Below are 24196 nucleotides of genomic sequence, written 5' to 3'. Positions count from 1 at the left end.
AAATATCAATAAATAAATATGGGCAAAATCTCGTCAGGGGTGGTCTTTTACTCATCTCCGTATGTATATGGTTGAATTCTATCCCCTCCTTTAAGTCACAGACAGATTAAAAATGCAGACAATTCGCCAAAAAAAAAAAATTGGCAACATGCATAAGTTGATTTATGCAGATTAATGACAACATTGGTATATGACAATAGTAATCTATTCCACCACAATGCCAGCAGGTGACAGGTTACCTTTGAAGCTATATGTACCTTAAAGTGAGTTAGAAGTTTGATAAAACAAATGAAAGGTAACCCCAAGCTACCATATAGGTGGCAATCCACTAAGCACAGAAGAGGTTATCAGGGACCTGGGGACCCAGGTTGACAGTGGCCTTTCTTTTGACACTCACGTTGCTGAAGTGGTTAGAAAGACCTTCTACATTGCCCACCTGATCATGAAGGGATTCACATCCAGATCTAGTGAGGTCATTGTTCCCCTGTACTCTTCACTTATCAGACCAATGATCGAGTACAATGCCCCATTCGGGATGTATCTCGCCCGACATCTGCAGCAATTGGAGAGACCCCAAAAGTTTCTCACCAAAAGGATAAATCTGTCATATGCTGCCAGATTGAAGAAACTCCAGCTCTATTCAGTCGCATACCATCTGCTCAGAGGTGACATGTGCCTGACATACAAGGCCATGTCCAACCCGGAATTAATGGACATGCTCCACCTCAAAAAATCCAAATCCACCAAAACCACTAGAGCAAGCGACTTAAACCTTAGCACGGATATAAATAGGACGTGCTGGAGGGATAGATTTATCACTCAGAGACTCCCTATGCTGTGGAATAGAGTCCCAGTCTATGTGAGGCAGAGCACCTCGCTGACTCTGTTCAAGAGAAATCTTGACCTGTGGATGGGAGATCGTAGGTTTACCCCAGGAATCATCTCTGTGTCACTGCTGGACAGAGGCACAACAAACTAATGGGTACAGTATTTTTTCATATAAGGGGTGGCGTAAGCCACAAAAATTCGGGCTAGGCTTATAAATGCCTTGGGGCAGATAGCCTAGTATAAACCTATGAACCTATGAACACCGTAATTAGGACTGCCCACAGAGATTCATGAGATATAACAGAAGTAAATGGGATATATTACCATGCAGCTAAATTAATAACAAATATAGTCCTACCACAAAAACAGAGGGCAGTAAGGAAAAGGAAGGATAGAAATCAAATGTCATCATGGAAGTATAGGAGAGAAAACTGTAAAGCAATTAAGACAAAAAGTGTCACTGTTAGAAGAGTACAAGAACAGATCAACAAAAATACTCAGAAAGCTAGATGTGATAAAAGCAATGCACAGTATCAGAACAGATCACGATCTATTGTGCACCATCGCAAATAATAAATTAAAAATATCAGCATAGTCAGAAAAACTAAGAAGGTATGCACATAAATATAAAGGAAAAGTACAAAATGAGCAATTTATTGATGACCCAAAAATGTCTTGTAGAAAATTGGGAAACAACTAAAGGAACTGAAATACCACCAAAAAAGAAGAAACAGATATAATCCTTTGGAACATAAAGATGCTAAATGGATAGAAAAAAATAAAAGAAAGAATAAGAAGTTCACATGTACAGGATAAGAAATGGGATGAAATAACAGCCAGAGAAATTGAAACAAAGTTAAGAAAAGCTCCTAAGTGGAAAACCCAGGCCCAGATGCAGTACCTAACTTCTGGCTAAAAGTATTAACATCTTTACATGAAGATTTAGCCATGAGTAAGAACTATTTATATGAGCACCCTGAACAGACACCAGCCTGCTCAACAACAGGAAAAACAATACTCTTACTTTAAGAGTGAACCTGCAAGCTATCCTAAAAACTATAGACCAATAGCTTACCTTCCAAAGATGTATAAACTACACAGTGGAACTGATGCCGACAGAGTTTATAGTCATTTAGAAGAAAAAACAGTCATGGCAATAGAACAAAAGCGTAACAACACTAAGTCATGTGGAACAAAGGATCATTTGCTGTTAAAGTCATAATGGAAAACTGTAAAAAGGGGAAGAATCTAAGTATGGTATGGACAGACTATAAAAAAGCATTTGACAGTATCTCACATTCATGGATAAAATAGTGCTTAAAATGTATAAGATACACCCTACATTGATTTTATATTAGAGCGACCATGAAACAGTGGCAAACCGCTCTGCAGTTAAGCCATGATAAAAAGGACAAATTAATTATTTCAGGGATAAAAATTCAAAGAGGGATATTCCAGGGTGACTCTGTCACCACTGATATTTTGTCTTGCACTTAACCCATTAAGTTGTCTACTTAACACATCAGGTCATGCCTATAATTTGGCTCCCAGAAAACAAAGTGTAAAGACATCTCATCTTATTTTTGTAGATGATTTAAAATGGTATTGTTCATCAGTTGAGGAACTGAAAGTACAACTGCAAGTGGTAAGAATGTCACTTGGTCTTGACAAATGTGCAAAAGCAACCTTTAAAGCAGGAAAGCTGCAGCACTAAGAAAACATCAGTTTGGGACAAGAATGTGATATAAAAGAACTTGGGCAAGAGGGAGTGTATAAACATTTGGAAATTGATGAAAGATCAACAATAAAACATGAACAACTGTGAATAAAATTCAGTAAGGAATATTTTAGAAGACTAAAATTAATACTGAAAAATAGTGTTGACATCCAGGAACAAAGTCTACCCTATAAACCAATTTGCTCTTCCTGTCCTAGCTTACAGTTTTGGAGTGACTGAGCCCAAAAGGTATTGAATAGGTTGGACAGGAAGACAAGAAGGACATAAGTACAGTTGTATAAAATCTTACCACAACAGTAGATGTCCTTGCCTTCACAATTGCAGTATTCAGTCCTTCCCTCCTTCCCCCTAGTGCATCCTGCATGTACTGGTCACCTCCTGGGGATTCTTAAACTGGCGTTCCAACTGGGGCAATCAGTACTGAGGATGGTGTGTCTGGACGTCACTTTTATGCCCCACACAACACGGCAGCACACATGTGATGCTCGGTATGCCATAAAACTTTAGTAGAATTTGGTATATTGGCCGATGTTGGGCTTTCATGGCAGGGAAAACTGATAGGCAAGGAATACTGCAACAGTGCACGTAAGGACATCAACAGTGACAATCACTTAGAGCCAAGTTTCATACCACAATACTGCCATTTTATATTTTCTGTGTGTACACATTTGTGTGTGTGTATGTATGTATGTATGTATATATATGATGTATAAATACACACAGACACCATATATATATATATATATATATATATATTTATATATATATACTTATACACACATACATACATACACATCCCTAACATGTAGTGTGGAATGTCAAACCTCCTACAACCTACACACATCTTGCATTCCAGACCATTTTCTGAAAAACTTAAAAAGCATAAGAAAAATAAATGTAAATATTTTGTCAACAGTGAAAGGTATTAAAAGTGTACTAACAGCAACGTTATCAATTAGAGGTATTCTTTACAGAGATAAGTCAATTCATCATAATTTCTCTATAAATACTATAATATACTCAATGCACACAAATCCAAAATTATATTTTTGCTATACTTTCACAAACAAACTGACATATCTAGGAAAATGTTCAACCTAGACTTATATTTTTAGAACATTTTTGTTAACCATACACAAGCTTTCATATAAGGACAATAAATTCCTCTACGAATGCATGTTTACTGAGATATTTACAGAAATATGAAACATATGCTTTATTCTATAATTATAAATACAAATAACACTAGATATACAGTGCAACTTTCAAAGATAGTTTTCTTTAACAACATTTAAGGTTTCACTTGATGTCATGTGACAGTCTGTAAGTTACTTGTTTTTTGAAATAGTTAAGTACATATGGAAATATTTATTTTCATAATTACTAACAACTCATATAAACAATAACAAATATTGTAAACTGTGACAAAAAGGACACTGCCAATGAATATTCCTGTGTCCCACCATAGCATATCACATCATAGCCTTCAACATCATGTATGGCTCTCAGATATGAAAATATGAACATAAATATAAAATATGAATAATAGGTGACAAACAGTGATTAAATTCTCTGCCACAGAACATCCTAGAATAACAATCTTAGCTTAATTTTGTTAACGACTCCTCACACTTTCCAATACTGCTTATTGTTAGCTGGTATGACACTTAAAGAAGCCCCGAAATTTAGTTTTATATATATATATATATATATATATATATATACATATATATATATATATATATATATATATATACATATACACACGCGCACATACATACATATATATCCACATACACACAGACTTATTTACAGTTCACTTGGTTACATGCTCATTTGGTAAACAAAGTGAACTGCAGTGCCATTTATATGGATTACTGTGAGAAAGGCTGACTGATGTGACTTTCAGATTGACTGACAAAGTTAAATGGATTTTTGGTAGAGCTAGAAGCTTGTGAGTGTTTGTTAAGGTTAGGTAAGAGAATATCTGAAATTTGATGATGTTGTGGTTAGTAAGTCAGAAAAGGAAAGTTTTTCCTTTTTCAACGTATTGTGTGTCAGTTATATGTGTTGTTGGTATTATGAATTGTTGACAAGTTTTGGTCAATGTTTAAACTTTAGCTGCTCTACCATTCAGTCCATTTTCTATCCAACATGCTGATCAAATCCTTGGCCCTCCTGGACATTAAGGGTCGATCTCTGCAGAATGGAATTAAAAACCTTGGCAAAATATAGAAATATAATATCTACAGCAATATTATTAACTAAAGCACAAACAACCTTCAAGTACAAATTAATAAGGTTTGTTATAAACAATTTTCCTTTTATAAAACTATCTTGGTATTTGTCACAATACAGTATCTTTTTGAATATCTAATATACTAACTAAAGCTTTTTTTCTCCAATAGGGATTGTGAGACTTAAATGGCCTAAAGTTGCTTTCTACACCCTCTTATGAACAAGAACAACAATAATGCTGGCACACTTCCACCGAGTTGGAACTATTCCCACTAGGGATTATTGTACAGTCTTTTATGTCAGGCAGGACTGTCATGTTTAAACTATTTGGTCTTAGAGTTGTATCCTTTTCTATACAACCAAAGGACTGCTAACTATTTCCACCATGATTAAGGGTTGTTGAAAAATAGGTTCAGGTAAGTGATTGACATTCCAGTCCCATAATTTTTGCATCCTTCTCCATTTCTGAACAGATTTCAACAAGTAAGTCTAGTATCTTACAAGGATCTGTAACTACACTATCACCGTCAGATACTTCTGATCTTTGTGGTATCTCTGTATATACACAAAAAATAATTTTTGAGGACATTCTTATAGCCTGCCTTAACGTTCTAACACAATCTTGCATATTTAACATTTTTTTTTTCTGATGGGGAATCAGTCTACATTTTATACATTCTTTTAATAGTTTTAATTTATTTTTTCTTCTTGGGGCTAGTGAAAAATATTCTCCTCTGCCACATACATTTCTATGTCAATGGTACATACACAGTTATTAAAGAATCCATGTTGTGATGCAAGGTAGTCTATGACTTCAGAACCAGTAATCCATCAAGGTCACTTTTCCAGTTCCAGTTATTAACTATTTATGACTAAAATATAATTTCTTCCATATAGTTAGATGTTTTAAATTTCTTTGGTACTCCGTTTTCCTTCTCGCCATCATGTCATCTGAGTTACTCAGTTCTTAATTTTGAATATATGACACCTTAATTCCTGGGATGGATAATACAATGTCCAGAATATTTCTCTCTCTCGGGGCTGAATACTTGTTGCATAACATACAGCTGAGACAAGGCTGTCAAGATTATATTAGCTGTATTATTTACTCCTATCATTTTGTACCAACCAGCATTAGGACGATTTAAATCTCCACCCAAAATGCAACTGTTATACAGGACAGATCCTATTAGTTCCTGTACCCAGATCACTGTTTCTTGTTCACTCACTGATGGAGAGCCTGTAAAAAAAAACAGTGAACTGAATTATCTGAATGGTTCCCCCTGAAAACCACAGAAATAATTTCTGATTTATCACTATAATAACCAACTTTGGCACTAAATGTCTTACTTCTTACACATAGGTACTACACCCAGTCATGCAATGCAAGTCTTAAAGTTATGAGCAGACTTACAGTCAACAATGATCAACAATTGATTAGACTTGCTAAACTAAATCTCAACTATTATTCCAAGTTCAACATCCTCTTGAAAAGTACTAGCCATAACTCATGCATTTTCCTATTCATGCATTGAGCATTTAATACTGCCAAATTAGGAACATAGATATTAGCCCTATTGGCTAAGAAAGCTAACAGAATAACAGCACACGATCTAGCATGTGATTTATAAAGAACAAGAAGCCTATAACATTAGTGCATTTCACTGTTTACTGAAATCTATCATCTTTTGCAAACAAGGATCAACAACAGTAAGACAGATGCCACCAATTTTGAGCCAAACTCTGGAACATGCTTGAAAATCTGGGAGAGCTGAAAGGTGGAGGTATGAGGGTGTGCAGTGGCTAATAATGTACCTTCCCACCATAAAAGAATTTCCTCTGAAGATATCCTTTATTGCCATCCATGTGTTTCCCCATAACTTACACATCTGCTCTTTATCTAAGGTAGAATGGTTAAACATACTGGAAACCTGTATGCATCACAAGAGGGTCACATGATACAAAATCTGTTTTGGGACGATGGATGACACAATGATGTGAAATATACTGGTAGACTATTACAGAAATTAATATTCACTAAATGCTTCAACATTACTGACCTTTTGTAGCACACCAAACTATAAACAAGTAGGGACACTAAGCTATGACTATTAAGAAATAAAAAAAAATAGTTTTATTTACAGAAGTTTACCAAATATTGTAAAGTGCAATTCTTAGTAATTATTGTGTTTCTGTAATAAATGATTAACCGTGATCAGCATTATCAAAATTAAAATAAATTTGGAGTGATCCAAAAACCGAACACAGCAAAGTGGCTAGTCTACAAGTAATAAATACAAGAAAAAGTTAAAGTTATGCTAAAGTCTAGCATAGAATACCAGGACATACAACCTATGTATTTTTTTTGTAACACTTGTTTGTGTCTTTCGGCTTTTCCCAGTTAGGGGTCGCCACATCGGAACTCCGGTCCGCTAATGATTGGCAGTTGATTTTTTTTACGTACCGGCTTGCCAGGCCTGACGCACAACCTTTAACGAAGGTATGCCCATTCACGCATGTCTCCACGCAAAAGACACTAGCTGAGAATCGAACCGGACAGCGTCTTACTGTGAGGTGACAACGCTACCGCAGCACCACCACCGCGGGTTCTACATTTTATTATTGTTTAACAGCAAAAAAAAAAAAAAAAAAAAAAAAAAAAAAAAAAATCACATCACCAACCTTATACATAATGGTCACAGTTCCAAACTTATACATAATGGTCGCAGTTCAACAGCTATACAAACTATTTATTTTATTTGTTAGCTGAGTAAATTGAGGAGGCAAATATGCACCCTTCAAGCAGAAACAAAACAGTTCATTCACTTGCCCAAGGCCATGCAGTTTAGTAAAGGTACCCGAGTGCCAGGACTTCAGAATGCCTATTAACAGATCAGAGCTTTTTTTTAAGCAGCACATAGCCTTAACCGTTATTGTGAGACTGATAGACAACCTGATTGCCACTGACATGAGTTGTTTGTAATTAAAAAAAAAATTTAATATGCTGAAAAAACATATTGGGTAGATTGGCTGGCAAGGTTCACTTTTTTTTGGAACTTGAGAATTATTCTTAACCTCTTCTTGAAGCATGAGTGTACTTGCTAAAGATATTTTGCAGTAAATGGCAACGGTTTCTGTTCAAGTACTGGTGCTGCCATTAGAAGTCACATTTTATTGTATGCTTTTTTTTAACTGCTGCTGTCTCTTGCTCTGCATGGAGTACAGTCAAAGGTACAAGAGGGATTTGATACAGTATTCACTGTTACAGCATACGGAGGGAAGCAGCAATGGTTGGAATTTACTGCGAGTCTCACATCTTTACAGTGAAGAGTACTGTAAAGTTATATGCACTGGCAATTAGGAACAAAGCACCAACATCTTTTTACCTTAAAATCTAAACACTTCAGTTAACAGAAAATGGTCCAGTTGGATAAGCACTCTACCCTGGTAAACAAATTAAACAAATCCAATCAAATAAATAAATAAACAACCAAACAGACTATAGAAGAGATGAAGGTCAGCTTATCACTAAAGCAGGGTAATATACAATTACGAAGCATAGGTGCAACTATGTCTCCATGGCAAAGACTGATGGAGCCCCGACTATGACCAAGACAACTAGAATTTGACTAGTAGTTCAGGCAGTGGAGGAAATGGAGGGTGGATAGTGGGAAGGAGCAAGAGAATAGCTTTTAACATACTTGTCCACTCTGTTGGGGGGGGGGTTCTCCCATGATTTGGCATGCCCCCAGTGATAGGATAATGTCAAACTCATTTGACAGATGGCAGTTAGTATTTTGACATTGAATGGAAGCTAAGCTAACTGATGCCATATGCAGTGATGCATGTAACATTTGTATCCAAACTCAATTAGGGTATTAAAAAAAAAAACGCACTGCACAGAAGGGAGTTCAGGATGCTATTCCCCTCCAAGCCACTTCTTCCCAATCCACCACTAGTGCAATCCCCGCCCTGGGATAACATGTGGACAAAAGTTAAAATCCAACAACGTGAGCAGGCTCAAGTAGTTCATGCACAGCTACAGGATGAGCACAGGGAAGGGGGCAAAAATAAACAAGACAGAAGCATCACTGCAGTTTGTGTCACTACACATCCAATTTCATTCTTCATTTTACACATTTATGGGATCGAATTTCATTAGATCACTATGCTGGTTCTGACGTGGTGGTGGTGCTGCTGTAGCATTGTCGTCTCATAGCAAGACGTTGTCCCGTTCGATTCTCAGCTAGAGCGTCTTCTGTGTGGAGGCATACGTGAATGGGGCGTGCCTTCGTTGAAGGTTGTGCGTCAGGGCTGGTAACCCGGTACGTAAAAATCCACTACCAATCATTAGCGGACCGGAGTTCCGCTGTGGCGACCCCTAACCGGGAAAAGCCAAAAGACACAAACAAACTATACTGGTTCTGATACGCTAAACACGCATACACTACATTTATGTGGTACCCAAAGAGTAGCATTTCTGTTGTGCCCTCTTGTGATGTAGCAACATCAACTTAGCTGCACTAACTAAACCCAATAAAATTAAGTGCCGTAAAATTGTCAAACTGGAAAGGTTCATTCCTAATTTCAGTGGAATTTTTTTTAGTCCTGTAATCAGCAATAACACTGCCCCTGGTAAAGAAGACATTTCTTTTCTTATATAAATAGAATATAGACACTAAGGAATTAATGCAAGGAATCAAAAGTTCAAATGAAATCCCAGAAATAACTTTTTGACCCACATTTAACTGAAATAACAGACGTACTGTTTTATATGCCCAAGCAATCACATGAAGGTAAAAAAGCTCAAATGTAAAGCACTGACGGTGGGAATGGGGTGTGCAAGAAGACATCAATATGTGGGTGATATTCTGTGTCTAAACCTGCTCTTCTGACACCCAATAAGAAAACTCCGTTATCTCTGATACACGCATATCACTAACTGAGACATGTTCAAATGTACCTATTTTTAGCCCTATTTTCAGTGTTCTATCCTCTCTAGCCTTCATCTATCCCTTACTGTCATTTTTTCTTGCACCTCCCCCGTACTTCCCCAACCTTCTTTGTAACTGAATAAAAACATTGCACTGATTAATTTTTGTGAACAATTTGTGCAAGTATTACACAAGTATCTGAGTCTGTACTTAGTCATTTTGTACACTTGAGCTAAATCTAAATGTACTAGTACATGCTTGATTCGCTCAACTACAAAACAGACTGTGTGTATGTTGGAGCTTTTCTCCCAAGGACTCCAATGAAAAGGGGCCATCAGCCCAGTTGCTCTATCCTGGTTAACAATGTAAAATAAAAATACAAATATATAATGAGTATAGGATGCTCCTTAAACAAGTGATTTCTTACAAACAATGAGAGCAATGGTGCCAAATAAGTTAAATAAATCCATTTTATGTAGATTAAACTACACAAAGGTGATGAAAAGTACTGTGAAAGCTCTATCCTTCACTCTCCCTTTATTCTTTTCATTCTTCATTATCAACCTGATTGCCCCCATCAGGCCAGCAATATCCAAATATCTACTTGAAAGCAGTTAAAGGTAAAGCCACACTGTTTTCTATGTGCTTGCTTTTGGGCACATACATAAACTTCAAATACTTTCCCAACAGTAACTTGAACATACATACATACATAAATAACACTGCTCTGAAACAGACATAGAACATAGCCAGCCTTTTTTATAGCAATTCAAAGCTTACTGTTTGATAAACATTTTGTTCACTCTGCCCTAACTGTTCCAGGGATGATGAGAAGTGCTGTTCTTGCACTGCAGTGTATTGTGTCTGTGTGTGTTGGGGTCTTGTGGAGGATTAAGACAGCATTTTTAGCAGACCTGGCAATTTAGGTCAGAGGCTTAAGGCTATGAACTACTACCAAGCTTCAACCTGTTATCACGAGTATGAGTCTCTTCATATTGTACTAGCAAACTGTGTACTTCTGAGTAAGTCACTTAACTGGATAAGGATCCCAGATGGCCCTGAAAAGATCCACTTGTCTCTAGCAAATTTACCTGTTCAGCAAAAAATAAAATGAAAGATGCAACATTTCTTTTTAGGTGGTGTCCTGTTTATGCAGCTCTAAAATCACAACTTTTATACCCTTCAGGGAAAACAGTACATTGCTATAAATACTTTAGTTTAGAATGAGGCAAAAATAGCACACATCAAAATTCTTTGTGACTGTATTTTATTTAGTTATTTTTTGATCACCCTAACTTTGCTATGCATGGGAACAGGTCCATTTATAATGTTTTGTATAATTGTCTTGATTTCATTTAAAATATAATCTAATTTCATTCCTTGTACATTTAAAATCATATTATAAGCAAAGCAAATTCTGCTTCTTTCTCTCTCTGAATTATTTTTTACATTAGAAATGCCCTGACTACCACCAAAATGCCCCCTCCAAATGACATCTGCTCCGTCCTACTCATAAGCTACAATCCTTCAAACAAATACGGCCAAGGGCTCTCACTGCCTCTGCCAAAGAACATTAGCCATCTGGACACAAGTTTAAGAGCAGGTGCTTGTGGAAGCAGTAACAGTCTCCCTGAATATGCAAACCATTAACACAGTGAGACAGGGCATTTACTGGGAGAGCAGGGTTGACCTGCTGCCTTGTGCAAGAGGCAGCTGATGTGCAGTGACATTGGCTGCAGCACTTGTACATATCTACAGACAACTACTACCTTTAAATCTGTCAAACCTAACCCTTCACATATGACAAATTAAGTAGCTCATTCTAACTTCTACAGAAATGGAGAGATGCTGACACAGTAAATTCTTCTCTTCATTGGTTGGTCCTTCCTAAAAAAAAAAAAAAAAAAAAAAAAAAACACACACACGCACACTAAATAGTCTGCGACTGTCTCCTGGTTTTATGTACCAGCAAACTGAACTTTTATTACTATCTGCCTACTGTTATAATAATCAAAAAGGCACTTTGATATGCAAACTGCATGGCTTTGAGTAAAATCAAACAGTCCTGGATTCACACATGAGTATACCTTACCAGATTTCCCTGGGAAAGCCTCTTGCACTGAATTTGTTACAGCTGGCGACTATTTCAGAATGGCAAATGTATGTTTGTCAGTTCATGCTGTTTTCTTCTCAGAACTCTTATCTAATGTGCCACATACTGTGTGACATGCAGAGAAGGTGGAGAATTTCTCAACATCCCAGTTACAACAGATAACCTAGCATGACTAAAACAACTCTGAAGTAGACTCTTACATTTTTTCTTATCAGCGGTTGACAGTGCTTTGGAATTTGTAAACATAAATAAACAGCACTGCCATTTGCTTGATCCTTACATTATCTCCTTCCTTAGCATAAAGGCTAGCTGTACTTACTGTATGATATTTAAGTAATTTCTCCCATCCTTTATTCTGAGTGACGGGTTATCTTTTAAAGTTTAGCTTTCAAATATCCAATCTTATAATTAATGTGCACATTGCAATTGTCTTAATATTAAATTCGCACTACACAGGTCATACAACACCTAATCAGTTTGACTCTGCTCATCATTTTTTACATGACAGCCAAAAATGCAGCCATTTATATCGGCTTCATTTCGGTTTTGTATATAACTACTTCTTTCGTCTTTTTCCGATTAGGGGTTGCTACAGCAGATCACTGGTCTGCAGATTGACCTTCTACATTGTTTCATTTATTACAATGAATATATTGCTTCTGCATCTCGATTATGTTTGAAAATTGAGGTCTGTGGGTGATTAACTGTATATATTCTTGGTCCCCTCCCCCCCAAAAAATTATGTATTTTGTTGCGACTACCTTATGGCCTGGGTTGGGGCTGAAAAGGGTCTTTACCACCAGCCGACTTACATGGTTCATAGGTTGATACTAGGCTATCTGCCCTAGGGCATTTACAAGCCTAGCCAGAGTGTGTTTGGCTTTCGCCACCCTTTTAGATTTGTAGACTGTGCCTATGAATAGTAGGTCACAGAATATAGTCCCTTTACGGTTAGTTTATTGTGCCTCTGTCTAGCAGGGACCCAGAAGTGATCCCGGGGGTATACTTACGATCCCCCATCCACTCGTCAAGATTTCTCTTGAAGAGGGTCAGTGAGGGGCTCTGCCTAACCTGGACTGGGATTTTATTCCAGAGTGATGGGAGTCTCTGGGATATGAATCTGTCCCTCCAGCATGTCCTGTTTATTTCTGTGTTCAGGTTTAAGTCTCTAGAACGTGTAGCTCTAAGGGATTTGGATTTCTTGAGATAGAGCATGTCCATTAATTCTGGGTTGGACATGGCTTTATATGTCAGGCACAGATAGCCTCTGAGTAGGCGGTAAGCAACTGAGTAGAGCTGGAGTTTCTTTAGTCTAATTGCATAGGGCATCTGTTTGAGTCCCTTTATCCTCTTGGTGAGGTACTTTTGGGGTCTTTCCAGTTGTTGCAGGTGTCGGGTAAGGTACATGCCAAATGGGGCACTGTATTCAATTATGGGCCTGATGAGTGATGAATAGAATGGCACAAAGACCTCTCTTGATCTAGATGGGAAACCTTTCGTGATGAGATGGGCTATATAGAAGGTCTTTCTAACCACTTTGTCAATGTGATTGTCAAAGGAGAGATTACTATCTACTTTGGTCCCCAAATCCCTAATTACTTCCTCCGTACTTAGTGTTTTTCCTCCTATGTGGTAGTCTGTGGGCACTTTGTTTTTCCCAAAGGGAATGACTATGTATTTTTTTGCATTTAGCTTTAGGCCATGACTTTGGCACCAGTTATCTGTCTCTGTGAGACCCTTTTGGAGTATGCTTGTGTCAGCCGGGGAGTCTATTATGGCACCTAGTTTGCAGTCATCTGCAAACTTTGTCAGCCATAGTCCTCCCGTGTTTGCCTGTACCTCAGAGAAGTAAATACCGAACAAGAGAGGTCCCAGGACTGAGCCTTGTGGAACTCCACTTGTAACTGGTTTAGAGTCTGACAAGGCACCTGCAATTCTGACCATGTGGGTTCTATCCCTGAGCCAGTTTGCAACCCATCTTGTGACATAGGGGTTGACATTTAAGCTAGTGAGCTTATTTATGATACCTGAGTGGGGTATTGTGTCAAAGGCTTTTGCGAGGTCCAGGTAGGCTGTGTGGACCACTTTCCCTTCGTCTATGGCCCCTGGCTACCAAACACACATTAAAATAAACAAATAGCTTGCACTACCCTCAAAAGTCTGTCTTTCACTAAAACTTCTGCTCTTTCAAAGGGCATCAAATCCAATAATGGTACATCCTTAGTGATTCACTTACTAACCTTCCTGAAAAATGATCTTTGTAAAATGTAATTCACAGTAAAATTCGAAAACACAACTGAAATGTCCTTTTTCTCTGTGTACCCCCTAGAGGCTTCAGGCTGGCTTCAATCTTAAATGTACACAACTTCAGAGATTACACGAATCACCATTAAGGACAGCACAATGCGCACACACTTCAGGTTCAACAACTCAGGATCTTGGATTTAAATAAATATACCCTACAATCTAAGACATTTTGCTGGTCTAACTTCTAAGTCATTCATATGTGGTTGTGAATCATCTCCATTCAAAGGTTGACTACCAAAGCAAGCTTCAGCAAATAAAAATTGAGGTGACCTGCAGGCACTGAATACACCCACTTACTACCCTAGTTAAGGTTGGAAAGGGGCCCAGAATACCCTAGGGCCTTTGGCATGTCTTTCAGGTGCTGTCAGTTGGCCAAGTTCACATTGACATTTGGATGATTACAATTCAGTGCTGCTGATCTTAAAAGTACAAAGCTGGCTGGAAAAAGGAAGGAAGAAGACTTTTTTATGCAGGAGACCTACTAGTTAGAAAAGAAAGGATGAATCTATTTTAATCTGTGAAAGCTTTACTTCTTAAAATGGCCAGTCAGACAACCACTTAGTCCAGACAGCACAAAAAGACCTACACACCTTACCCTGTTGCCACCAACAAACTGGCCACCAAACTGTTTCATCTTCTAAGTTTGACATTCTGATGATCATAATATATTAAAAGAGACATCTAAAGACACAGAGAAGAGAACCAGCAAAGCAAATGAGTGCCAGTGATGGATATTCTTTGTATTACTTAAGACCACCTATCTACCTATTCGCATTTGAGGGAGGCAAGAATTTCATCTCATGGTCAGTGAGGTGCTTATACCAAACATTGCCTTCTAGATGGTATACTGACTATCTTCATGGTTAATACTGGAGCTATGTAAATTACATTCTCAAACATTAATGAAGCTCTGCAAATATTTTCAGTACAGTGTCACAGAGGATAGTTTTGTCACCTCACGGTAAGAGGTTCTCTGGTTTAAAAAGGGTAAGGATGCCTTTGGTGTGGAGTCTACATGCCCTCTCTGTCTTCATGTGGGCTTCCTCTGGGTGTTCCAGTTTTCTCCCACATTCTGCAGACATGCAGTAGGTGGACTGGACACTCTAAATTGGCCACAGGTATGAATGTGCATGCAAGTGTGGTGTGGAAGCACTACCATGCAGGGCTAGACACCCAGTGGTGTAAACCTTGACTCTAGATGATTGTCACTGGTTAAGTGACACCCCAACCCCATGTGCAAAAATGGGAAAGAGGGGCTGTTGATGGATGGATGTCACAACTTGATTGAAAGTGGGTCTGTCAGTTTAGGAAATAGGATTAAGGTTATGAACTGCTAATAAGCTTCATTCTGTACTCCACAGTTTGATGCCTTCAACCTCTATTTTATCTACTGTGCGAGTCTGAGCAAGACACATTAGCAAACAGTACTCCCATCAGATTGTCTTGAAAAAGTTTTAGCTGATTAAAGCTATAACCCCTCATTGGTAAATAAAAGTGAAAAAAGAAAATAAAAGAGGTGCTCTAATTAATCCAAACTAACTTCTACATTATCAACTCTTAAATATGTACAGACTATTTATTGACAAGTTGTATATCTTTTGTTCATATCCATCTTCCACCATAAATTCATCTTAATTTCAGAAGTTTATTTAGAGCTTAGCATACCAAAGAGCATGTAAAAATGTTAACTTTGTTAACACAAACTGTTATGAATAGCACTGAAATTTATATTAATATTTTAAATATTAATTTTGATCACTTGAAAATTACCAAGTTCCCCAGACTTGCCACCAGAAAGAGCCACAGGATGTTGTTGGACATGAAATGGAAAATTATTTAAGCTAAAGGTTATTTTGTAGACTGTAATTTTATTCCCCAAGTCTCCATCTGCCTCTAGTGTCACTCTGAGCAAATTACTTAATTAGAAGGTGCTGCAAGGTCACCTTTGAGAAAAACAGTAGCGCCTAGTGGAAACATCTAGTTAGGAAATTAATAGGAAAAAAAAGAGAAAGAAACTATGTGACTAAAATTTAGATGATCTAAAAGACGCAAGGAGACATTATATTGGTGCATAGAATCATGCCAGGGAAACATGACCATGAGAGCCGAAAGAGGGGAAAGGCAGAGGTGCTCAGGTGGTAGACTGTAGGGATCCCCAGAACTCAAAGTACTTATTCAAAAAGAGGGATGTAGACCCATGGAATGGGTAATGGAGAGGGAGTCTGTAATGGGAATAAAGAGGGCATGTGACAGCTGAAGAAAGGTAAGGGGGAAAGTATGGATGGAGGAGAGACAGAACATTATATTTAAATTGCATTACATTTGCTTGATGGTGAAAGGTGGGAATAAGCCTGTCTAGCCTGTACCTTAAATTCATATAAGGAGCAATTCAAACTACTTGGTTAACAAATAAATACAATTAGAATGACTGTGTTCTGCATGCATTTTCTCATTAGCGACACTCTCCCCAATTGTAACAGTGAGGAAAACGCAGCGCTGTGTAATTAACTGAATTATTCTACAGCTAAGTTCTGTCGGCTTTTAAATACAAAGCATGTTATACTGAGAGGAAAATTGTTTTGTTTACATCAGTACTTTCAGAATAACAAAACAGACCAACTAACACAGCTAAAAGCATAAATATTTAATACTATCCAGTACAAGAGATAAAATGAGAGATCATTGCTTTCACACTCTAGGTGCTTATTCATATCTACTACAACCAAGATAAGCTACAAATTTAAATAAATAAGGATCAATGGGAAGACAGAGTCAACTGAAATCAATGAAACAAATTTCCTTGCTTTCAAAGCTGGTCTCAAGGGAGCATATGCATTCAACTCTGGAGCTTTATCAGCCTGTAAAGTGGCTATTTCATTTCTGCCACTTCCATCTGATTTAGTATATTTCCACCTCTCTAATTTTCTTCAATAATTTGTAATGCCAGGAACATAAATTAATGTCCTAGATTACACGATATGTGTTTATATTGTATATATGTGCATTGTATATATTACAATTCCTGATATCAATCAATTGTTGTAAAACACATTCCTTCAGAAACCTATTAGTGTTGCACACATAAAAACTACTGCACATTCTATGGCTAGCTAAGTAAACAAGATGTTTGGTCTTACAGTGTGCATATTGTTTCAAACTATAAATCATACCAGACACTGGATGTGAAAAAATATTAGAAGTGAAGAGTGTGAGACATGCTTTACAGGTCCGATATGGGAATGTACCATGTCTCTTCAATCTAGACTTCATCTTTTTCTTTGGTCCATAACATACTTTCCTTTTAAGTGATGGATTTCAGTGCAATGTGCTGCCTATGAATACCCACCAAAGTCCAGGTATTGATAAAGGGGGGTTGAACTAATAGCGAAGGTTAAAATATGACTATGCCATTCATGAAGATGTGACTACTCATAATATATTTTCTTACAATAAGAATCTTTTCCTCCTGGAGTAACGGGGCAGGATCCATCATAGTGGGGAGTGGAGGGGAGAAGGACAGGCAACAGACTAAGATATCAAAATGCACATTTGGTAATGCACTTGAAACGTTAACAGAAAGGTTGAAGAAGCAGTAGATATAAAGTTCAAAAGGCTGGATTTTTGACTCAGACTCTACTGAATTAGCAGTATTCCTCGATGGACTTGACAGTGCTTTAAAGAAGTTATGGACAGAGCTAATGGAGGGAATTGCTGCTGAAATATGATGGAGGATGCAACTATAATCCACAGCCAGAATAAACCTACAGGCACAGTGGTTAATTACGCACAGCTTCACAAAATAGTTGGATGCAACAACTGGTGCATCACACATGCCAAGTGATCCAAGAGGTGCCCTGAAGCATCATAAGCAAAGCAGAGTTGAAATGCAGTTGCTGCCATGAGAAGTAGTTTTGTATGAAGCAAGACAGTCAAAATATAGCTACTACAAAAATGACTTGTACTGCTACAGTAGCAAGATCAAAAAAAGTTTTTTTCCCCTTTCTTCAGAATAAAAATTTGATAAAAACTTTATTACACTGGGCAAGGTTACACACAGACTGCTAACTTTTTTTTTTTTTTATGGTAAACCAACAGAATTGACTGTTCTGTGCATTCATTCTATTATCCACTTTGGTGACTCAGCCATGGAATTGTTTCACCACATAAACAGACCAATATTTACAACAAAAAGGTGTTTTTGAAATGTAGAAAGGATATACTGCTACAAGATGACACACGGCAGTTGTCTAAGGAATACTGTCAGTCTGCGAAAAAAACATTAGTAAAAATTTGCACTGAATAAGAATATGGAGTGAACATTTGGAAGCCATTGTGAATTAGCATTGTGTTTATTTGGCAATGTAGGGGAAAAGTTTTCTATAAGGGACAAGCAAAAAAGCTTTTCTCAGAGAAACAGAAAGTCACTTGGTAAATAACGTCCAGCCTAAAAAACAAAATTAGTGTTTACCAAAATGTAGTAAATGTAATAAAAGGGAAATACCTTTATGGAGTATTTGTGTGATGGGGATAGAGTTCATGATGAAGAATGCATGTTAGAAGATACTGGAAATGAAGTGTTATTGATAACTGAATGGAGGTAAACCCCAAATGACTGTCTAAATGAAGACCCCTCTCGCCTTGATGTAGCAGGAATGAAGGAGCAAGTTGACCAAGAAGAGGCCTGCTAATTAGCAGACAGCAAGAGGCAAAAAGCTACAAAAAACAAAGAAACAGAAACTGTAGAGGCTATAAGTAAAAAGAAGGTACTAAAAGTAAAAGACAGAAAACAAGAAAAGAAAAGAAAATGGAAACACTCTGAAATGTCATGTTTGTATCTTTTGAGAATATCTGTTAATGTTAAAAAGTTAAAGCTGAAATTCACAAGCCGTCTTCTGGAATGGTCAATGTACATAAACAATATGTACTCAGGACCATAGATGTATATCAGAACAAAACAGAAAATTATTTAGAACAGCGGCAGGAATATTCAGACCATATATAATTGTAGAAGTAAGCAGGGTAGGTACAACTGATTGCATGAAAGACAGTAGACATGTTTGATTAATAGTGTTCAAACTCCAAAAAAAAAAAAAAAAAAAAAAAAAAAAAAAAGAGATAGGAGCGTTTTGAACTTAAAAAGTCATTTACTCTAATTCTGACATAAGAGAATGGGTATATACTAGGCTAACAACCACTAGGACCCTTATAAACCTAGCCGTGCAACCCAAATGTGACCCACAAATTTTATTTATATAAGGGTTTATTACTGCCTCTGTCCATCAGAGACGCAGAAGCCAGACCAGGGGTGAATCATTATGTCAAGTGAATTTAATTATAACTTTTTTAAAACCAGAAAAAATAAGACTGAAAGTGATAATACAGCTATGCTAAGTGTAATTAAAAGTGGTTTGCAGAGTGTGGTAGTCAATAGGTTAAATTCAAACACACAAGAGGTCAATGTAAGACTACTACAGATCATATTTTACACAATGAGAAGGGGGCAGATTTAAATAAAGGAGTGGCAACTACAAGGTTTTCTGATCACAAAGTAGTACTGGCTAGACACAAAAGAACTATTTAAAGAAAAGGTAAGGGTTTAAAAATCAAAAAAATCTGGACAAACAAAGGAAGAAAAAAGTAGAAAAGTTTGAGGCATTTGTCCATAAGAGAGTTCTATGAAACACAGTGAATAAAAAAAGAGAAAGATGAATACATGCAAATTGTGAAGAACACAAACATTTCTGGAAACAAATGACAGACATATTTTAGTAAGGAAGATCAGTTAATATCAAAAGAATAAGGGGAAAATGAAGGGGTGGTTACATGCTCAGAAATAAATTTTGAAAGGAAAGAAAGAAGTTCACCTCTGTTAGGAAGGCAAGTAGCATGAATGAAGTCAGAACAGCAAAGCCTATGGAATGTTAAATGAGCGTTAGTGCAGAAATAAGTAGGTATAGTAAGTATTTATTTGCAGTTCATGTTTGGGGGTGAGGACAAGAAAAAAAGAGATAAAGTGAGTGAGAGAAAGCTGTCCAAGGAAGAAGCAAACAGATTAGAAGGTTTAATTATGATACAAGAAGTTGAAAACGTACTGAAAAACTTAAAAAGTGGCCAGTTCACAAGGAGAAGACAAAATTGGATTAATCTTTCATGTCAACAGATGATGGACAACTGACACTTTTCACAAATATTTTAAAGGAATTGTTTATTGAATGGGGAAAGAGACTCAATATGTGATTACATTTAGTTCTTATGGATAAAGGGAGACAAAAGAGGACAGATTAAGAATGGGAGGATGGTTTCATTACTTAATACAGATCAAACATATTGATTATGATATTACAGAAGATGAGAAGAGGAGTGAAATTCTGTTAAGAAAGGAAGTGTTATACTTTCAGTAAGGGCAAATATAGAAAGAAACTGGTTAATTGTGTTAAGAGAAATATTACAAGAGCAGCACAATATTATACAAGATAAAAAAGAGAGAGAGACCGGTGGAATGTGATTTCCCCAACATTTATGATAAATATCATGGGAAATATTAAAGGAATACAATTTTGGTAAAAGATTACAAACATTTGTACAATTAGTACATTACATACAAAAGGGGTATAATATATGTTTGATGAACAGGTGCAAAGGAAAGAAAGTTAAATTAAAGAATGGGGTAAGACAGGAGTGCAACTGAAGACCAGTATTTGGTCTCAAGGTCAATGTTATAATTGGTTATATAAACAGAGAGTAGACTGTTGGAGATGGGAAACAAAGAGTAAAATCAGAATACATTTTGTTAAGTTACACAGATAACATGATACTAATAGAAAAATATGCTATTTTTGTTAAACAAAATGGAAATTTGATACAAGTTGAAACAAGTAAGATTAAATAAAGAAAATGTAAATGATACACACAAAACAGGTAATATACATTTTAAGATATCAATTAATAATAAGGAAATAAATACAGCAGAGCTAGTAAGGGAGACTGCTAGAAAGGTGCTTGGGATGACATCTGGACAGAGGAAGGACGACAAGGAGACATGGTGGTGGAATGAGGACGTACAGGAGAGTATACAGAGAAAGAAGCTGGCAAAGAAGAAGTGGGATTGTCAGAGATGAAGAAAGTAGACAGGAGTATAAGGAGATGAGGTGCATGGCAGAGAGAGAGGTGAAGGCTAAGGATAAGGCATATGAAGAGTTGTATGAAAGGTTGGACACTAAGGAGGGAGAAAATGACTTGTACCGATTGGCTAGACAGAGGGACCGAGCTAGGAAAGATGTTCGTCAGGTAAAGGTGATAAAGGATAATGAAGGAAACATACTCACAAGCGAGGAGAGTGTGCTGAGCAGATGGAAAGAGTACATTGAGGGGTTGATGAATGAAGAGAATGAGAGGGAGAGAAGGTTGGATGATGTGGGGATAGTGAATCATGAAGTGCAATGGATTAGCAAGGAGGAAGTAAGGATAGCTATGAAGACGATGAAGAATGGAAAGGCTGTTGGTCCAGATGACATACCTGTGGAAGCATGGAGATGTTTAGGTGAAATGGCAGTGGAGTTTCTAACCAGATTGTTTAAATGAAATCTTGGAAAATGAGAGGATGCCTGAGGAATGGAGAAAAAGTGTTTTCATACCAATTTTTAAGAATAACGGTGAAGTTCAGAGCTGTAGCAACTACAGAGGGATTAAACTGATCAGTCACAGCATGAAGTTATGGGAAAGAGTAGTGGAAGCTAGGTTAAGAAGGAACGTGATGATTAGTGATCAGCAGTATGGTTTCATGCCGGGAAAGAGCACTACAGATGGGATGTTTGCTCTGAGAGTGTTGATGGATAAGTACAGAGCAGGTCAAAAGGAGTTGCACTGTGTTTTTGTAGACTTAGAGAAAGCATATGACAGGGTGCCTAGAGAGGAGTTGTGGTATTGTATGAGGAAGTCGGGAGTGTCATTGAAGTATGTAAGAGTGGTACAGGATATGTACGAGGGTAGTGTGACAGCGGTGAGGTCTGCGGTGGGAGTGACGGATGCATTTAACGTGGAGGTGGGATTACATCAAGGATCAGCTCTGAGCCCTTTCTTATTTGCAATTGTGATGGACAGGTTGGGACGAGATCTGACAGGAGTCCCCGTGGACTATGATGTTTGCAGATGACATTGTGATCTGTAGTGAGAGTAGGGAACAGGTGGAGGAGACCCTGGAGAGATGGAGATATGCTCTAGAGAGAAGAGGAATGAAGGTCAGCAGGACTAAGACAGAATATATGCGTGTGAATGAGAGTGAGGACAGAGGAATGGTGAGGATGCAGGAGTAGAGGTGGCAAAGGTGGAAGATATCTCACATAATTCCCCTTCATAAAGGGGGCCCTTCTTCTGAATTATCCAATTATCGTCCTATTGCTTTACTGTCCCCATTAGCTAAGATAATGGAAAGGTGTATACACAAACAATTTCTTAACTACCTTCTCCAAAATAACCTTCTAGCTGACTGTCAACATGGTTTCAGACCCCATCACAGTACTACTACTGCCCTTCTGTCCTTTGCTGACTCCATAAATAGAAATCAAACAGTAACCTTCTCTTCTGCACTATTTATAGATCTATCAAAAGCTTTTGATATGGTTAACCATAACATACTACTTGAAAAACTTAACAACCTCTCCTTAAGCTCACATACTTTACAGTGGTTTAGAAGCTATCTTGAAAACAGGCAACAAGCAGTTCTTTGGGAGAACAACCTTTCATCTTTACTCCCAGTAAATGTTGGTGTTCCACAAGGATCTATCCTTGGACCCCTCTTTTCTCAGTATTTATTAATGACCTATATTTGAACGTACCACAAGCAACCTGCATCCAATATGCAGATGACTCGACATTGATCTGCTCTGCCATAAATATTTCCTCTCTCCACTCCATCACCCAAACAACCTTTCATAACGTTGAAAAATGGTTTATGCAGCACTGCCTCCTCCTTAATCCCAAAAAAACAAAGCTTCTTCTCTTTACTCCTACTAATAAATCTCCTACACCTCTCTTTACTATCACCTCAGATAATTCTACCTGCATTAACCCTGACAATACCACTCGACTATTAGGTGTAACCATTGACAACCACCTTAACTTTGATGACCAAATTAATAGTACTATAAAAGCTGTTAATAAAAAAATTGGGACACTCTACAGAATTAAACCCTTCCTTAACCCAGCAGCTAGAAAAACCATTGCACAGACCCACCTGCTCTCCACCCTTTTTTATGCTTCAGCTATATATACCTCACTATCTAAAAATAACATCAATAAACTCTCAACCTGCTATAACAGTATAGCGAGATTCATTACTGCAACTCCCCTTAGAACCCACCACTGTCACAACCTGAAACAACTAAACTGGCTAGAACTAAATAACCACCTACTCTACCAACAACTACTTATCATTCATAAAACCCTTCATTTCCCTGAAAATACTCCAAGCCTGACTAGACTTATTTCTCCATATAAGAACCTAAACGCACTCCGTTCCAATAAGTTTCTAGTATCCATAACTAAATCATATAATAAAGCTGGGGATGCACTATTTTCAAATTCCATAGGGAAACGCTGGAATGTAATCCCTCAAGAAATAGCTACTCTACATTCCACCTCTCTGTTCAAAAGACAAATCAAAGCACATCTACTTCTCAATGGCTATGTCCCTGTACCAATCCTGATTGAAAGTATGTCTCAATATGCCTTTTTAGTTTGTAGTTTTTTTCTTTCTGTCCCCCTACTGGCCTTACCTGATGCTTTCTGGAGCTGAGAGTTGAATCCTAAGGTATGCCTATATTTCTTATTAACTTTAGTATGCAGTTCTTATATTCTGTTGTATAACTTGACTTAATGTTTTTAAATATCATAGATATACTCTCTTGTACCTTGTATAAATCTATTAAGAAAATTCTGAAATTGTTATAAATCACTGTAATTTTTATCTATACTGGAGCTTTTCTCCCCGGGCCTCTACTGTAAACGGATATATGTCCAGCTAGACTAGCCCGGTCAACA

At 37.4% G+C, this 24196-nt stretch overlaps 1 protein-coding gene across 2 annotated transcripts in view; it reads right to left on the bottom strand.

Moving 5' to 3' along the window:
- Positions 1-24196, bottom strand: part of BAG5 (BAG cochaperone 5) — a 366318-nt gene that overhangs the window by 101267 nt on the left and 240855 nt on the right. The window contains exon 1 of one of the 2 annotated variants that reach the window (XM_044074515.1): positions 11831-11913. The exons of the other annotated variant lie outside the window; for it this stretch is intronic. The gene's annotated coding sequence lies outside the window, so the exon portion shown is untranslated. Of the gene's footprint in view, positions 1-11830; positions 11914-24196 lie in introns of those variants that run through there. 2 annotated transcript variants of the gene reach the window in all.

This window comes from Protopterus annectens, chromosome 6.part0, assembly GCF_019279795.1.
Source record: "Protopterus annectens isolate FY-2018-M chromosome 6.part0, PAN1.0, whole genome shotgun sequence".
NCBI lineage: Eukaryota > Metazoa > Chordata > Ceratodontiformes > Protopteridae > Protopterus > Protopterus annectens.
This window is presented reverse-complemented; position numbering and strand designations above follow the sequence as displayed.